We start from the raw sequence: 20,446 nt of genomic DNA on the forward strand, positions 1-20,446 counted from the left end.
TATTGGAATAATAATGATAAAGATATAGACGATAAAGTTAAAGCTTGCGAAAAGGAACTCACAAAAGCTGCAATACACAGCTGACAACTTCAATCCATTTAGATTTGGTAAACATCATTGTAGATGTATTTTCCGAGTTGGTAGAAATAATTCCGAAAAAACTTCTGCAAACTCAATTTGCATACAAAAACTAAAAGAGATTTTCTGCACATTTGGAACCTTTTCACGTTTTAGTGACCGCTGACAATTTGTTTCACAATTTAACGACTTTCGAACATCCTATAGGATTGTACATTAAAAAAAACGTTAAACTCTTACAAACTCGCTGCAAACGGACAAGCAGAGCATTTGTGTAATTAATTATAAGAGGTGAATAACGGCGTTGTAGAGAAGCTGAAAACATAGTCGCGGTCATGATCTTTTGGGAACCTTTTGGGAAATACGAACCAACCAATGCAAATGCAATTACGAAAGATATTTTCAACTTATCAACCGGTCAGACCGCGGTGAGCTGAACGAGACAAAATCCAATTTCGACATCAGGTGCAGGTTTGCAACTACTCGTCGAAATTGAAGTTTGCTGTAATTACATGGTGAGTCAATAACCGTGTCGCCTACAGACAATTGTTTTGCTAATGATGTACCCTTAAAATTTAGTTAGGGTTTGCTTTTTCTCATCATATCGATGTTTTACACTATAATTCTTGGCATTGTGGTGGAAGGATTTGATAATCGGCGTAAAGTACTCGGTTCGAATTTTTGATATTATTTTATAAAGTCAAGACTTTTCCTCGATTTTATTTCATTTCACTTTACTAACTACATCATATTTCAATCTGGCAACACTTGTATTGAATAAACTTGAATTTTCCGCGATTGGTTAATGTAAAAAAACGATTAACCAATTGCGGCATTCTGTGCGAGAGAATTGAGAGTGTCGTTATTTGTGGAAATAAATAAAAGTTGTCTAGTATTTACTGTATCAACGAGTATTCTTTGTACAACAAGAACCTATTTCTCACCGACTTCAAAAAATAAGGAGGTTATATGTTTGGCTAAATGTATGTTTTATGTATGTTCACCGATTTCTCCGTCAATTGTGGACCGATTTTGCAAATTCTTTTTTGTTTGAAAGGCCATACTGTACTCTCGAGTTAAAGTAAGTAAGTTTGTAAACTAGCCTTGGCTGGCACGGACTCCAGAAAGAACTGATGTAATTGTGTTAAATAAACCAACAAACAAACAAAACGAAACAAGACAAAAGTAAATCAAACGTATTACGTGCTTTGTTGTCATTTGGATTAAATCTGTATTTTGTTATTTTTCGCTTTTTAGTGTACTGACTTTTTATGGTTCTTGAAGATGGTCGAATTTTTTTTTAAAGTTTGTTTCTTATTATTGCAAAGCAAAGCCAAGACAATATAAGATCTTAAGTCTACTTAGTTTGAGAAGAAATAGGCAGAGCGATCTCACCTCTCCAGGTGGCTTCTGCACGGGCAAACATCGTCCCAGCTGCCGCCAGTCAATGATTTTGCAAATTGTATTCCAACTTACGCTTAATAATACACATATTAATATAATCAAACCCACACTATTGTATTATTAGATACAGATGCGGATTAATCAAAAACCAATCAACGTTCTGGTATAATCCAAAATTTCCTGCCTTTGATTAATAACACCTACCAACCTATTAGAGTCATATTTGAAAATTTTGTGTACCTAAATAAACTAAAAACCGGACTTAACGCCAAAAGGCTTTAGGAAGACGATTAATTTTAAAATAAATGAATAATAATAGTAGTAATAAACACTGAAGATACTAAGTAAATATTTTTGGAATTAGAAATTATGATTATTATATTAACAGGAGGCAAATGGAGGTGTCTCAGCTGAAGCAATTCAGGACAGTCGCGGCGCTGGTTTTCAGTTACCCTCTTGTCACTAAGATGGATTGCGGGACATGAGTAGTGTTGGGAATATTACGAATCACAATAAAACACCGACAATAGAATACACACTTAGTTTATTCGTAAGGCCTACGTATTATGATATGTTAACATCAAAAGCCGCGCGGTCGGAGCGCGGCGGGCGGAACTCTATACAACACGTACAAACGCTGGGTCGCGGACGCGCGAACTGAACGCAGGCGGAGATCTGTCGCCGGCGCACGCCGCGGTGCGCATGCGTGGTGAGTGTATCATGGCTCGTGGATGGTTGCGTGCGCAGATTTTGTCCTTATAGTAGTATCGAAGGCAGGGCTATAATATTATAAATATTTAAATTTTGATCTATTGAATAAATCCGATTGAATACATCTAATACAAACAAAATGCAAATATGATTTTTCTGATATAAATTAAATTACTCTTAATGCTAACCAAGGTGTGGGTGTGTAAGTGTGCGCGCGCAAGGGCAGTGTATACTGTACATTATAGTAGTAGGGTCTAATTGAAGAAATCCTTTAATTACAAGAATTTCCAGCTAGCGTGTGTCAGATTTTTCACAGTTTTTGACAGTTAGTCAAAGAAGTTTGTCGCTAGATGGCCCTGACTAAACATCAAGTGATTCCTGAATGGCAGTGTTAATTAACATTTTCTGATAAATACTCACGAGTATTTCGTATTAAGATGTGGCGAAAGGCTGTGCTTAACTACATTCAGCTACCGGACGGTTTCTGCAGCTCGTCCTTATATCTCGTGGTGCAATCAAAGCCGCCAGCAGCCAACTGCAAAATATCCTTAAAAAATTAGGTCGTTTATGTTACTATGATCCTCGTTAAAAGCATCTAAGGTAAGCACCCATCGTTTCGGACACATCACAAGAACATCTGCAGCGAGGTTTTTTTTATAAATCTGCGCCCACCCGAACTTGACGCGGACTCTGCGCTGCACTAACAGCTGCATGCATACAGTTGTCGATTCTTAGGCGGCCTTACACGGTCCGTGATTTTTTTATATAATCGCACGGCTGGCGACTACCGATAGCCACACACCGACTCCGCCCTTTCATATTAATAATACGAAACAGGTTTTATTGGGATAAGAGTTAAAAGATAGTGGTTTATGTTTTAAGTAATTGCCATAGAAATAACTCAAGCGACCGATAGAGGCATTTTAGGGTTTAATTTAATTTTTTTTTTAGGTTTAAAATTTCATTGTTATAATATGGTAGATATACGTTGGTCAATAAACAAAAAAGCGGACTTTCGGGAAATGGTCTTTAACGTTTCTGAAAATAAGTTTAAATTTGCAAAAGCGAGATGGTATTTTAGCTTCATTTAACGGGCGATATATTTTTAATATAAGGAATGAATTATTATTCTTAGTATCTATTAAAAATGTTCTATAAATTTGGTATACAATTACGAGTTTATGAGCTAGTGTTGTTTTGAAACAATGTATTTGAGTACAAAATTGACAAACCACGCGGGCACAAATTGGCTTTTATGTCATGTCTACAGATTTATTAATATTAAAACCTTATTTATTAATATTAGACCTTGGGTTTGATTTATTAATATTAAAATAGCCGGTGGTGGTCCAGTGGGAGAACCATTGCTTTCAATTCAGGCTTTAACTTCGAAATAGACTTTAACTTATTACATATGTCGAGTTCTTAGGTTTTCGCGATTGTTACACATAGGAAATGATATTTTTTTTGGATCTAAATCGTGTATATTTGTTTTTTCAAACAAACCAACGGTTCGGGACCTTTATAGTTCCCTTGGTCGTGGCGCTTCGAAGACCTTAAGAACAAACGCGCCCTAAATGCATCGACTTTGTCAGCCGTGATTATTGAACCTGGAATGAACCTGAGACATTGGCGTAGGTTACTCAATAGTTACTACGTAATAAATACATCGCTCTCGTACGCAATCGAAAATACCTACGCTATAATAGCCTACTAAATCTGACTAATGACACCAGGCGCTGACTGCGAGGAAAAAGGAACCTAAGGTCGCGCCCATAGAGGTGAAAATAACGTTGTACGCCGGGTGCAGTCGTGCGGAGCCGAATGCTATTAAATCAGATTTGTATTAGCGCTTGTGCCGACGTCGGTACACTCAGCGGTACTAATCGAAAAAAATGTTTAATTTCCTTGTTAGATACATTTATGAATAGTTATTTCATTGAATATGTTTATAATGGTGTTAAATTTTTGCTACCATGGTATTCCATAACCACGGCACCACGTTGAGGCACCAGTTGCTGGTTCGAGTCCAGTCGTACCAAAAGGTTTTTTCTTCTGTATTTGTTTAATCTGTGTATCAATAATTTTACATTACTGAAATTTTTGTAAGTTTAATAGCGTTATTCCTCGAGAACAGTGAAGGGAAATATCGTAATGAAATTTGCTGAACGAAAATTAGTAGCAGTAGCGCTCCTTGTGAAAGAGTTCGTCCAGGTAACTACTGCCACCCCTTTTTTTTTAACTACTGCCACCTTACCTATTTCTGCCGCCAAGCAGTAATGTCAGCATTATTGTATTCTGGTTTTGAAGGGTAAGGGTGCCGGTGAAATTACTGGCACATGGGACTGGTCAACTTACGTCACAGGGTGACGGGCGCAGTGGCAAAGCCCCTCAGATCGTTGCGATTTAAAACTCTGGGTGGCACTGCGACTGTTATGGGTAGGCGTGTTGTTCGCTCGTCACTTAATATTATAAAAATAAGAACGAGTTCATCCAGAGTAGTACTGCCTTACCTATTTAAAAAACCTTTAGAGGTGCAATATTTTCTTCAAATTTCAATGAGACTGCAATTGAGGTACACCTTTCCAATAAAAAAAAAATCAAAATCGGTTCACAAACGCCGGAATAATCGCGTAACATATAACCAGAAAAAAACAGCTGAAATGAGAATATCCTCCTTTTTTGAAGTCGGTTAAAAAGCATTTCAGACGTATGATCACCATGTGCCTTAGTATACTAAGGATACGATATCGGTATAAGTTGTCAACAATGTTTATTAAAAAATTAAACCATATGGCGTTTACATAGAGTTTAAATTTGAAAGCAAGTGTTTGTGTAACTTAATCAGCACCTGAGTGTACCTACACCATCCAACAATATGTACTACAGGGACATAAATCTGGAAACAACCATTTCAACTAATTTAACTTTATAATATAACCACACAATAATACTGAGTCTTTATTGTTAAACATAAACTGGGCAGTTAAACTAGTGAGTAGAGGTTCTTGTAATATCACTGGGTTCACTGTTTATTTCTATTTGTTGTTTTGAATTGTTTAAGTTTTCTTGTTTGTGTGTTAACTTGTGAGGTGAGTCATTATGTTTTTTAACCACTGACGGAAAAGGAGGAGAGGAGTTACAAGTTTGATGATTTTGTTTGTTTATGTGTGACTGTCTGTCAGTGGCATCATAACTTCCGAACGGGTGGACTAATTTCAAAACGGTTTTTTTTATTTATAACATTAACCTATTTTTACCGCCTGGCGGTAAAGTTAGCATTACAGCGTTCCAGTTTTGAAGGGTGCTGGTGAAATTACAGGCATATGGGACTTGTCAACTTATGTCTCAGGGTGATTGGCGCAGTGGCAGTGCCCTTCAGATCTTTGCGATTTAAAGCTCTTAGTCTTCTGCAATTGCTATGGATAGGCGTGTCTATACCACAAGGCCCACGACTGGTCACTTAGTATCATATAAAAAACTGTTATTTTACATACTGTTTACCTATATAAGAGAGAGAGTCGAGAGTTCCTTGGAGACAACGTGCTCCCCGGTACGACCAAGGTACGGCGGACGTCCGGGCCGAGAGTTCCGCCAGTGATACACCTTCACCGTCGTCTTTGGCAAACCTGGACTTGTGTATAGACTCGCCGGGGCTTGTGGTTAACTGCAGGGATGAACGTTCGCCTACAGGTAGGATGTGGCCGGGGTTAATCGCGCGCGCACTAGCATGTCTTAGAAGGGAGACCGCTAGACGAGGGCCTAATGGCGAGAAGACGCGCGGGGCACGTGAGTTGCCCTTTAAGTCGTTAGCTATGTCCGGACATTGTCGCCGGACAATGCTACGGCTGTCTCCGGCACTAAACCGGAGAGCTAGTAGAGAATGAGCTAGACATCCTCCGGTCCCTCCAGGCGGGCATGCTCGTGCAGGTCATAGTGCCTTTCTCGTATACCCTACACCCCGACTAGAAGCACTTTAGAAAAGTTCATTTTCCAAATTGGTCCGTGCGTTCCGTCACTTGATACCATAAAAAAAAACTACAGCAAAATTACAACAAGAAACTCTGAGAAAGTTTTTTCGGGTGTTAATTATACAGGGCTAAGAGCATGAGAAATTAAACTCTATGCTGCTTATGATAAGAACGGTTATAAAGTTGATAATGTTTAATTCGTTCACGAATGAATTATGAATTGTGTGTATATTACTACAAATATTTAGGTTGTTATGCTTATTATATTCAAATTCCGACACAGTAAAGATAATTAGACTAGAACAAATTCCTCTTTACTCTCACACGCATATAACTAAATATTTTATTTCTATCCACTTGCGGCAGTGACCTTGACGATAGTGATGTAATAGAAAGTGTATCGTGTATCAGTAAACTGGCAACCGGTACTATCTCAATTTTGACAACTGTACAGGATGAAGAAAAAAACTGTTATATAGCACCTGGTTTATCTAATAAAAACGCGTAGTGTACATATATCCATTCAGAGCTTTAAATCGCAAAGTTGACAAGTCCCATGTAGGTACATGTAATTTCACCAGCACGGTTACCCTTCAAACCCGAAACACAGTAATGGTCATATTACCTTTTGGCGGCAGAAATAGGTGAGATGGCAATATTTCTACTGTCTATTTTCTACTAAACAACATTCATACATATACACTTATACTTCAACGTCCCCTATAAGCTGCCTCGCTTGAGTAGATACGTACTATTTTCAGTTAAGGGTAGTAGAAGCAACCTGGGTCACCACGCCACCATGAATCGGCTTCCAAGACAATATAACCTCCTGCAGAAGCAGGGTGATTGTGTCATCGACATTTTTTCGAATAGTCCTTCGCGATTTAAGCGCACAATCAAGGCTGCTCTCACGTCTGCGTCAATGTAGTTTCACACAAATTTTATTTGTGTGTATTTTGAAAATATTTTTAATTAGATTATCTTGTTTTTAATAGTTACTTTTTTTTAATACTAAGATTGTATTGCATTAATTGTACTTATTTATATTATGTCAGTTATGGCTTATTTTAGTTTATTTTATTTTTTTAATTTCTTTAGATCAACTAGTTTACTTTTTTTATGTTGTGTCCACATTTGCAGGTCGTGGCGACCTTTAATTGAGGCAGAATTTAGTATAAGTCTCTGTATCACTATTTCAACTTTGTTATATTTAATTCATGTCTTGTTGGTTGTCCTAAATAATTAAATAAATAAATACTTCACGCCTTTTCCCCATTGGGGCAGGCAGAGACAACAGTCTTCCACTTGCTACGGTCCTGACATACATCTTTCGCCTCATCAACACGCGTCAGCAACATTGCTTTCATGCACACTCGTCGGTTACTCTTGATCTGGCCCTTCTTTAGGATGCCTCAATTTGGTCATGTTAAGTTCGTCTTGGTTAGGCCTTACCAACTTGTCCGCTCAAACTCACCTCATAAATCTGTTTCATCAATCTTCTTTTATTCATTCTCTCTACATGTCCGAACCATCTAAGCATCCCTTTCTCTATCTTTGCCACTATATTCTCTTCTAAAGAACATTCGCTGAGTATAATATGCTTGTATGTCTAATCTGACTAAAAATATGTCATTTATTTATCGAGTTCTTAAGTTTTCGCGATTGTTACACATAGGAAATGAAACTATTTTTCCGGATTTAAATCGCCCATCAACTGTGACCATGGGACCTGTAAAGGGCCCGAAACGTCGGTTTGTTTGAAAAAACAAATATACGCGATTTAAATCCGGAAAATTAGTTTCATATCCTATATGTCATTTATTGTTATGTCGAATCACAGATAATATAATACTATACTAGTAATAAGTAAGAGTTAGCCGGGTAGCGTGGTGCAAGTATCAAACAAGTCCAATTTCAAAGTAGTCGTTGAAAGTCACATCAATACCGAAAAAAATAAAAAATCCACAAATCATACACAAAAGAACCGTAAACGATTATGAAAGTTTAAAAATTTGACATTGACACATCAAGCGTTATGTTAGCTTCAAAATTCGTAGGAAATAAATAAATTACCTTATTTCCTTAACACTAAACTGTTGAATTTATATGAAAATTCACGATGTCATTAAATAAATTTTATTCATTATATTATTTCAATTATGAATCCGGAATATATATATATATAATCCTAAGATGATACAATATTATCTCGTGAAAAACTAAAGGTTACTTAGTTTCTTGAATAAATAAAAAAAAATGCCATCTATACAATTTATGGCAAACTATCACGTCAAAGTAATCTATTGAAAAACCTCCAATCTTTTCAAAAACCTTTTTTGTTTTCACCAATTTTCAAAATTGCAAATAAATTTTAATTGATCGCTCCTAAAATGTTGTTTAAATAGTTTTACAATTCGTTTTTATATTTTATACTTCTTATTTAATACGAAATATCTCAAATTTTGGAGATTAAATACTTAATATTTTTTATTTTGTCCAAGTGTCGCCATCTACAATTTTAAATAAGAACTGCAGTTAATTTGTATGGATTGATACCCCATGGTCGAATGAAGTGCACCCGTTCTAAACTTGTTTCGTATACTTATGTATCATAATACATAAGTATTATAATCTGTCTCCATGGGCCGGTAACCATGTCTGACTGCCACGCAGAGATCCACGGTTCGATTCCCGGGCCAGGAGAAATATTTGTATGGCTTACATTTATTCCTTTCGTAAATTTGGGGTGTAATTTGTCTGTGAGTGTGCGTTATTAATATTATATTATACTTAATCCACAGGCAATTCCAGTTATATGATTGGTTATAAGCTATGAATGGCACTTTAATTGGATTGCAGGATTATGTTGCCACATTGATATATGATTCGATTTGTGAGCTGTTGTATAGTTATTCAATAAAAAAAAAATACAAGTCATGACGAAAAACATCTATGACGTAACCATTGTAGCTGCAACCCTGTTTTCCAGCTGTAAAGCCGGAAGTCGGACTGTAGCCGACACGATACAAATGGTGTTAAAGCTTCAAGATAGCGGTTATAAATTTGGCGAGGAACGTTGGGCCAACTAGCTTATTTGTTCCAGTTATATTTTATTCAAAAGCAGTGGTAGCCTCGTAGGAGAACATTATTCTCGGTTGACTTTTTTTATGATGTCCATAGACGGGACAAACAAGTCGTGAATCTGGTGGTAAGCGATACGCCTGTCTATAACAGTTGCAGTGTTACTCAAAGCTTTTAGGCGATGTGTTTGGACCGTTTGTAAATGGGTATTCACACTGTATTTTATTTTATAAGCCATTTGTAGAAAATCGCCTCCAGTGCAACGGAACAAGATACGTCAATGTTTAGCTTGATGTGCAGTTGACTGTACAATTCGGTGGTCATTTTTGTATGTCAGGTTTTTTTATTCACTTGGTAATTTATACCAGATTTTAATACATGTGTATTATGGACTTCTTAAGTACAGAGTAGTCCTAGGTATGTATATTAAAAATGTTCTCAGCTTTTTCCTATAATTTATATATATAAATTTGTTTCTTTTTATTATTGCTTTTTATCTCGTTTGTCGCACTGGATTTTTACGCTGATAAAATTACTGTGCAACAATGTGAAAACGTTTTAAAATCAGTCGTGACCTTGCAGTCATGTTTGGCACTGAATTAATCTTTTGCAGTCATTGGTCGCGGCGCTTGCGATGACATAAAAATGTGACGTCAATTCAAAAACTTAGCACTTAGCTCTTAAATCGACTCGTCCGTAGAAAATCTACGTGCAAGACTGCTTATTCTCACGATATTGTACATTTCATTCGCTGTTCTGAGCAGTGGATATCAGATCGACTTTTGAAACGAAATGATACATAAAATTCTGAAAACACCAAGGCCTTATGATTATGCATGCATTAATGATATAATGATTGACTCGAGTGTCCGATGTACACTGATTGATGCGGCACACGCCAAGCGTAAGCCAATATTGCAGCCATGCACATTTTCATAATGTAGTTTAATAACCATACAGTACCAACTCAACAACTGGCGACCTTCATGAAAGAAGAATTTTGACCGAAGAGTGTCATGTACCGCGTTGCGTCAGACGTCGCAGTCCATACATGCAAATAAATAAATTGTATTTTATTATATTTTTATCTATAAATATTGAATGTATTTGTAGGTATTTGTAACCTGATCATGAATAAATGAATTTTAAAAACTATGGAAGTACCCCCTGTACTTCCATAGTGGTCCCATTTCATTTTGAAGAAAATCATCCACCTCGAAGGGTGGCTGTTCACGCATGAAGATTCATTTTCATAAATAGCGCCTAACGTTAATTTAGCAGCAATTACTTTAATGGTTGATTTTGCTATTTCTCCAATTCAAGGCGTTTTTCTCTCAATATACTTTGAGTAGTGAGAACCTATTTTTATTATCTCCAGTCAAGTCCTGTATAGTGGCGAACTAGGGGATATTTCAATAAAACTTAGCAAATAGACGTAATTACACGTACTTTTGAGGTCGGTTTTTTTTAGTACTCTGTACTGAGATTATTAATAATATCAAGTGATGGGACGAGCGAGTCGTGCGCCTGATGGTAAGCTACAAGTCTGTCCATAACATTTGCAGTGCATTGCCACTGCACCCGTCACCGTGACACATAAGTTGACAAGTCTCATGTGCCTGTAATTTCACCAACACCTACCCTTCAAAACCGGAACACAGTAGTAACATTACTGCTTGGCTGCAGAAATAGGTAAGATGGCAGTACTTCCCTGGACGAACTCTGTCACAAGGAGCTCTACTGCTTACAAAGACTCTATTGCTTACTGTATATTAAAATAATTCTTTCAAAACATACATTTTAACACCAAGGAGCAGCATTGTGTGGATGTGAATAAATTCTGATATATTTATGTTACAGTTAGTTCTGATGCTCGTTACTTCATTGTAAGCTTACTTATATAGTATTTCTAATTGGAAGTGAATGTTTGTATTCTATGGCTTTGGTTGAGTGTTGAATCAATCATTTTGGAAAAAAATTATAGTAAAATTGAGGATATGCACTAATTACGCGTGGCGCGCTATAAGTTTCCGGAATGAATAAGAAAAAATACTATAAATGGTCAGAAATGAATTTATTTTTTCTCAAAATATTCTCCGTTAGCGTTAATACACTTTTTCATACGAATAAACCAATTTGGAAAACATTTATGCCACTCCTCCGTGACAATCTCTGAAACATATTTTTCATACTCTTCGATAGCCTCTGCAGGTGATAAAAATCGTTGACCGCGTAACTAGTTCTTAATTTTTGGAAATAAATAAAAGTCACAAGGTGCCAGGTCGGGACTGTATGCGGGATGGCTCATAAGGTCAATGTTGTTCACTTTCGAAAATTCATTTGTCTGTCTGGCCGTGTGAGAACTGGCATTATCGTGGTGCAAGATGATACTGAGTTTCCGGTTATTTTTACGGAGTTTGTCAATAATTTCCGGCAAACAAATGGTCGTGTACCAATCACTATTCATGGTACAACGATTCTCCAAAGCAACAGTAGCCACGTGTCCAGTGTTATTTAAAAAAGAAGCAATTATCCGCTTAGAGGCACTTTGCACGCGCGCCACTTTGGTTGGTTTCGGCTCATCTCGAAAGACCTATACGCTCGATTGCTGCTTTGTTTTGTGATCGTAACTATAAATCCATGTGTCGTCACCTGTTACTATGTCCCACACTAAAATTAACGCCCCTTCATTGAATCTGGTAATCATGGCATTGCACCAAGTGACGCGATCCGTTTTTTGAGCCTCAGTCAAATTGTGTTGAACCTACCAAGAGCACAGCTTTTTCATACCCAAATGTTTGTGTAGTTATTGATTATATTTGACTCATGCCTATGCCTAAAGATGCCCGAATGTCATAGTATGTCACACGCCTGTCTGTTTTGATCATACGGCGCACACCATCGATGTGTTTGTTGTTCACGGCAGTAGACGGGCGACCATCACGAAATTCGTCACTGAGATACACACGACCGCGTTTGAATTCTGCATATAAATAGTCGTCTTGCATGGTGCTTCATCGCCAAAAGCAGTTTGAAGCCGAGCGAAGCTCCGCTGAGCTGTTACCTTACACTTAAAGTCGTAGAAAATCATACTACGAAAATTTTCACGAGTTAATTCCATGGTGATGTAGACAACCAATTTCTAAAATGACGCCACAATGTAAAAACAAGTGACCGTCAGAATAAACAAACTGTACTCTACAGCCAAACAGTTCCATTTTCAAATGCTGTAATTACTTTTTAAATGTTGTTTATGTAAGTGGCCAGTTCCGGAAACTTATAGTGCGCCCTATGTAGTATTTAGTATACGATATGATAACACGATTCCAAAAAATTTTCATGTTCGATTAAAAAAAAACCACAAATTTGCCTCGAAATTTTACAACAAAACACGTATACATAGTATACGTAATTCTGAAATCGACCAAGCAAAATGAACCGTATTAGTACGGGAAAATTTTTAATTCGAGCTGAGGTAGGTAGTAGTGGTTTAAAACCTTGCCTGAATGGAAACTCGTGCCCAGCTGCGGGACGTATAAACGATGATGAATTGGTGTGGTTGTCTGTCACATTACATAAAATTTTCCGAACTTCGTAATAGAAATGCATATCTGCAAGTCTGCGCTCGAAAAAGAAAGGATACATATTCAACAAATGAAATTCCGATGGAAATACCTACGTGAAAATGCTTGTGCAATGGTTTTTCAGAGAGATAGAAAACATTTGCCGTAAGTTAAAAACTCAACGGTAACTCGAGACGATTTGGTATGCGCATACAAAATGGGCTTGAAAAATTGCATGAAAGATACCAGGAAACTCAGTCAAAGTGTTCAGTTTATTATTGAGGATTTGAAGCTTCGTATTTTTAAACTCTGTTAAATAAATATAGTTCTCAATTTGTTAATATGGCTTCACTGTTAGCAATTTTGGCGCGTCAATTCGTGACAAGTCCACTTTAGGAAACTTTCTGAGTCCGGTCTTTGTGTTCTAGACATTATCCCCAGAGTTAATATTGTTATTCGGGTATATATGGCAGGGATACCGCAGATGTGGGTTATGACGACATCTGCAGATGCAGACGCGGATGTCATTTTCTCATTTTCTCAATATTTGAATTATTATTAATTTAATTTAATTATTATTAATATAATAATTTTACACAATTTTATTACAAAAGAGATGAAAAACACATAATATTATGTTTATTATTACTTAAAGTTTTTAACCGACTTCAAAAAAGGAGGAGGTTCTCAATTCGACAGTGTGTATTTTATTTTGTATGTTACGCGATTTTTGAATGCATGTTTGAATTTGCATTTTTGAATCCAATGACATTTGTCATTGGAACGATTTTGATGATTTTTTTTTCATGTAAAGAGAGTACCTCAGGAGTAGTCCCATTTAAATTTGAAGAAAATGTTCCACCTCTAAGAGTGGCAAACCAGTGGATGAATGACTTTTGAGCCGGATTTTTTCCTTTGTTGCCCGTGCTACTACCACCTGAACTACTAGTAGTTACACGGGCAATAATAATCTCCCGTGTTACTACCGACAGGTCTAGTAGTATCACGGGTAATTGTTTTTGTTTTAGTACTCCGTACTGATATTATTAAAGATGTCGTGTTTCGTCCTTTATGCTAGTGCTGGGCTAATTTGAATGAAAAATAGGCTTGAGTAGTTAATGAACTTGGAATTGTTAGGAATTAATTCTTTTCATTGACCAAAAGGATATAGATCTTTGTGCACGGTCATTTAGTTCAGTAGGAACTGTTTGCATTTGCGGAGCCACAGACGCGAAGTGCTCTTAATAGTTCACTCGTTTTTTTTAGTTACCCAGAACGGGGCAATTAGTGTACTATCATTGCTTTAGGTAGTAGTTTCCCAAAGTGGTCCCTACCAGTGGACGCTGAAGAGTCCTAGGGCGGTAGGGGCTTCGGAAGCAATTGTTTGTGTTAAGTTAATATAAATAATTTCAGTACAGGGTAAAAAAAACCGACATTAAAAGTCATTCATCCCCTAGTTTGCCACCCGTAGAGGTGGATTATTTTCTTCAAATTTAAATGGGACCACTACTGAGGTACCCTCTTTCTAACAAAAAAAGAATCACCAAAATGGGTTCACAAATGCCGTCACCGCGTAACACACATAAAAAAATGATACAGTCGCATTGAGAACCTCCCCTTTTTTGAAGTCGGTTAAAAATGCGTGTTTTAAATTATGCTTTATGGTGATTGGCGTTGAAATTTTTTATCTTAAATTCTTTATCTATTTTTTTGTACATAATTGTAGTAGCGGATAAGTATATAGGTGGGTAAGTGTAGGTTGAGACCCAGTTGTGCTAATACCCAGTTGCACTAATACTATGCTCCCCGAATTTTGTGAAAAAGGAAACAAAAAACAAAATTCGAGAAAAAAAAAAGAAAAAATGAATTTTGTGAAAAAACAAACAAAAAATAGAACAGGGGGCCTACTATGAGCTCTTAGAGCAATCCTATTTAAGCCTGTAAGTTGGATTGAAAAACAATTCACTGTCCATGCAGTCTACGTTCCTCATTCGAAAGCCGTTACCTTTTTTTTTCATAGCAAAGTCGTATCATGACGTGCTATTTGTCATGCAAATCGCGGTCTCCTCTGTAAAAATAAGCAATTCAAAAAACTTACTCCGTGACTAACTTTTTAGATTTTGTTACATTTTTAAGAAATTTAATTTAAGTTTTATTATATTTTCAGTTTCATAATTATTGGTTTCTTTATAAGCTATATAGCCAATTGTCAATAAATAAATACTATTAACTATTGGGCGTTTTTTGAAAATTTTGGTCCGAGTTCTCAATCTTTAAAGTATTGTTTGATAAATTATTGACATAAATGTTACTGCAATCCTTTAATGGAATTTTAACCATTTTGATAATTTTATTGACCAAGAATCGTAAAATAACTTCTAAATAGTGCCAAATTTGTCTTTACAAGATACTTTCCAAGTATGTTATCAAATTACAAACTCTCAGACATGTAATTTTGTCGTACGACAAATTGTAAAGTATGATTGAAAAGTTTCCGATATTACAAAACAACGTAGTAAGTATAATGAATAATAAGATTATATTTATTACTGTAAGGTACCCTAAAATGATGTTATTTCTGGTCCTATCAAATAACTGTCAAATAACCCGTTACGTTTTAGTAAATGTTATCTGCCATGTGTGACGTTAGTGAAAGTGCTCGAATTTCTATGGCCACTTTATACATACCGAGATGTACAGGATGTTACGTTTAGACTGAACCAGTGTTTGAATTGAAAATAAATAGAGGACGCTGCAGTGCGTAAACAAACATCAGCTGGAGTAAATTATTTCATTTTAAAATTGTCAAATCTTTTAAAAAGTTCATAATTTTTTCCTCTTATTTACGTTCTGAATTTTACCCTTAAAATTAGTTTATCTTAACCTATTATATGTATAATAATACTGAATTATTAAGTGATATAGAATTATGGTTTTTTAAATTTTATAATTGCTTTTGTAATTAAAAGCCTAAGATCTTAGAGACGAGGAGGTGGCTGAAAATCAGCGCTATCTGCGATAACAGCGGTTCCAGGCAGCACAAGCTGAGACACCTCCTTTTGCCCTCTGATATGTTTGGCGTACCGTTTTTGTTCATGTTTTGGCTTAACATGTTTTTGTATTCATGTCAAAAATATTTGTATTTGTATAGTTAATGGTAACTATTACAGTGAGAGGCAGACCACCTGCTAGATGGTCAAACGATATCCGGGTAACCGGAAGACTGTGGATGAGACTCAAGACCGATTGAGCTGGCGTGAAAAAGATTAGCTCCACACTCAGCAGTGGGTGTTAACGGGCTGAGACATTGATGATTATGATAATTATAATCACGGAAGGAAAACAACAATGGAAGTGCCTCAAGTCTCGGTTTATTTCAATCTGAAAGAAAAGAAATGAAGGCGAATGTGAGTAAGACGAAGGTGATGGTAATTGAAAGGGATAAAAGTTGAAAAATGGGGACAAGATTGGTAGCGACGGCGTACAAAAGGTGTAAGAATTTGTGTATCTGGCTCCCAGCCATACTACTCTTCCCTTCTTTCCCCTACGATAATGTTAAAACAACTTTTGCTAGTAGACAATTTAATAGACGTGCATCTTACCTGTACACTAAAATTAATAAAAATCTCTTAATTTATCCTTTAAAGACATGTAATTACAATTTTAGTACTCTCTCGGTGAAAAGAAACGTTTTCGGTACATTTATTTCTAAAAGTGACCGATATTTAGAAATATAAACAACTTTAAATATAAATATCAATTCTGAACTTTATTGTGTTATCGAGTTTTCACGATTGTTATACATAGAAATTGAAACTATTTTTATCGGAACTAAATCTTAATTTTTTGAAATAAAAATTCACACTGTTCTAATAAAATAAATTATCAATAATAATTGTACGTAGCGTGAATGTTCTTTGGAAAATTAAAAATAAGTTATTTAATTAATAATTTAAAAAAATAAATATCATGTGACGGACCGAACGAGACGTGCGTCTAGTGGTAAGCTACACACCTGTGCATTTCACACACATCAATAAATTGCTTTGATATATGTATGTGCAAGTTTCCTCGCGATGTTTTTTTTTCATCATCGAAAAGCTCATAGTAAATTTCAAATTAAAGATCTGACCTGGTTAATGGATGTTTGCGTACATAAACCAATATTAGCTTTTAAATTATCATTTTATGTTTTATGTACAAAATATTGAAAATCTACGGAGTTAACATGCAACAGGGCAATCAAAATTTGATATTAAACATATTGAGTTCTTAGGTTTTCGCGATTGTTACACGTAGGAAATAAGGCTTACGGTTGACTGTGACCGTGACCATGGGACCTGTAAACGGCCCGAAACTTCGGTTTGTTTGAAAAAACAAATATACGCGATTTGAATCCGGAAAAATAGTTTCATTTCCTATTAAACATATCTTTAATTGTGTGAAAACGTAACGTAAACGTAATTTGGTTATTGCCACACTTTTTGTCGAAATAAATATCACCATACTCGGTCGCGATAAGAAATAAATTTCGTGGAATAAGTTCGAAATTGTTCTTTGGTGATTAACAGTAAATACAAAACACACAAATATTTTGCAGTAACATACCTTTTTTATATAAAAATAACTTTCTTTTTATTATAATTCCCAGTATCCAGAATCCAAATAGCTTTTTTTGCATAATCTATAGTAAACCCAGTGCCTATTCTCTAAGAAGTCTGTACAAAGAAAAGGGTTTCCTGACTTTAACAGGAATATATATTTTGGAAATATGTCTTTTTGTACGTAATCACAGTAACTTCTTTACTAAAATATCTAATGTACACTCCGTTAACGTCAGAAACAAGGACCGTCTTGTCCTCCCTAAAATAAACAGCACGATCTTTGACCGCAGCAGCTATGTAACAGCGATTAGAATTTATAACAGACTTCCAATGGAAATGAAATGTTTAAATGGTCATAAATTTAAAGCTTGTTTAAAAAAATGGTTAATTGATAAAGTTTTTTACAATCTTAACGAATTTTATATAAAGACATCAAATATTTGACAATTGTATAAGTAACTTAATTATAATTTTAATTTTTGACATTTAAGTTATAATAAATTTTAATTGAATTGTAATTTTAAGACATTTTACGCCTGATTTGGGTAAGAATTGTAGATCTAATCACTTGTAAGTAACACCTGTATTTTGCCAATTCATACAATAAATGTTTCTGATTTCTGATTTCTGATTTTGAGAAATGGTAAAAAACAACCATTAATGCAACTTTAGGTATCTCTCTACGTATGGAACTAATTGGAATAAAGATAAAGAAATCATTAAATTTATTCCCACTGGTTCCATTGAACTAGTGGGACTGCATGGAACTTTTGGGTTTGAATTGTTCCATGTGGAACTGAGTACATGGAACTATTGGGAATAAACCAATAAAGCGACACATATCATTGTAAAGTAATAAAAATAAAGCGACAAATTCTTTGGCGGGCCATGAACTTTTGCGCGTAAATTCCGAAAAACTGAGATGCAAACCCGGATACGAACTGGAATCCACGATTCTCTACTTAAGAAGCGGTTGGTCAAACCACCACAGCTTACTATGGCTTTTTAAAAGAAATTAAAGTAGCTATCGTTATTCTATTCAGACACCGACACGGTAAAGGTAACTAGAACGGTATCTACTTTTACTCTCACGCACATATAATTAAATAACGATTTCGCCTATTCGTTTGCGGCAGTGACCCTTACGATGTTGATATAACAGGAAGGTGTAATTATAATCAAGATAAGATAGCAATCTAAACATACTGAATAACCTTGACATTAGAACATATATAAAAATATTTTAAAGCAAGTAAGGGTGCGTTCCCACTATGTCGTGACGATAGATTGTCGTGCAGTTTACAGTGTCGTGGCTTGTATATTTAAATGAAGTTGTTCACATATAGCACGACACGATTAACTGTCGTTCACGATTATTTTGACGTTACGACGACAGACTGTCGTGACAATGAGAAGAGCTAGAACGACAGTCGTCCAACGATAAATAAAGCGTCACAATAAAAATGTGGCGACAGATAAACGCAGCTATAAACGATTCTGTCGTGCAAACGACGAGGCGGCTGCCGTGAACCGATAAATTGTCATGATCTAGTGGGAACAGCTAGACACGACAGTCATTCAACGATAAAATAAACGTCCACGACACAGTCACGACAGATAGTCGTGATGTAGGAACAGGCCAGACGCGACAGTCGTTCAACGATAAATAAAACGTTGCGATATAATGGCAACGCGCCCTTACACTTGAAATAGTTACATTCATTCTCATTCGTAAGGCATATTTCTCAGACAAGAATGAGTAAGAAACAGTACGGGGGCTCTTTGTAAATAGATATACTTTCTATACATTTCGTACCTTACAATGAAAGTGACCTAAAAAATATGAGCATGAGTTTATATCGAAAAGGCGCGCTAAAAATAAGGAACATAAGGTTGTTAATTTGGAACTGACTCACTAAGGTTATATGGGTCTCTTTAATATTGTTTTTGAAATTTCAAATTCGCGTATTCCCAAAGTTGAAATTTTGTGTTGTGTCACTTTCATTCCAAAGGTGCGTTCTCATTTACAATGCTTATTTCAAGTATAATCTGCTTACGTATGAAATAAAGATTTTTCTGAATTTGAAGGATTGATGTGAGCTGGGGACTTCTGACGCCTTCCAAAAGTTGAACCTTCTTCGACTTGCAGGTTTCATTACGCTGTTTTCGTTTACTGTTAGCGAGAGGAATTGTCTACTAAATATTTATAAATGGACTGACTTAGATTTTACCGTATTAGGTCGCCGGAAAGGAAGGCCAAAGAAAAGATGGATGGACTGTGTGAAAGATGACATGGATAAGAAAAGTGTGAGTATGGAGTAGGGGAAAGTGAAAGAAAAATTCATGTTGTGCCGTCCCGACCTAGCGTGGGATGAGAACAGGAAGAAGAACAAGGTAAATGTCGCCACAGGGTTTCGAGCCGATCTTTTCAATTAAAAGAAGCAATTGTTCTTCCACTGTAGTATAGTTTTTATTTCGAGTACAAATGTGAAAATTCTTGATAATAAAAATTCAGCTGTTAAGAGTAATTTCTACACTTTTATTATTAGTATTTTCAACATGAGGCACAACACGTACAAAAAAACAAAAATCTCTCTTCGGTCTCTCACTCGCACAGACCTCTTCTTCACTCTTGTCATTTACTCTTATCCTGCTATTGGCGATAAGACTGTATATAAATATGTGCACTAAGATGGAAACACATTACCAGATTAAACGCGTTTAGTTTGAGATGGTTACAGATACAATATAGAATCTAAACTGGCAGCGTAGCAGGGGCAACTGCCAAAATTTTGACAAAACAAAGACAGCCGACAAACATTTTATAAAAAGGAATGTGAAATGTAAAAAAAACTATAATGCTCCGTCACAGCTAGTCACCATGAAATTCAGTTACTTCTACATTGAATATAAAATATTATGTATAAATACACTAGAATATAACTACGTAGGTCATACTACGTCGCTTCTGTTAGCGTGAAGATTTAGGGCAAATCAAACTATGCGAAAGGGCCATGTCAAGCAGTGGATTATT

At 35.9% G+C, this 20,446-nt stretch overlaps 1 protein-coding gene across 1 annotated transcript in view; it reads left to right on the top strand.

The window, feature by feature from the left end:
• Positions 1-20,446, top strand: part of LOC113232286 — a 64,905-nt gene that overhangs the window by 21,945 nt on the left and 22,514 nt on the right. The gene's annotated exons all lie outside the window — the stretch shown is intronic.

The sequence above is a fragment of the Hyposmocoma kahamanoa genome, unplaced genomic scaffold, assembly GCF_003589595.1.
Source record: "Hyposmocoma kahamanoa isolate Upper Pololo Valley unplaced genomic scaffold, ASM358959v1 68, whole genome shotgun sequence".
In the NCBI taxonomy this organism is placed as follows: Eukaryota; Metazoa; Arthropoda; class Insecta; order Lepidoptera; family Cosmopterigidae; genus Hyposmocoma; species Hyposmocoma kahamanoa.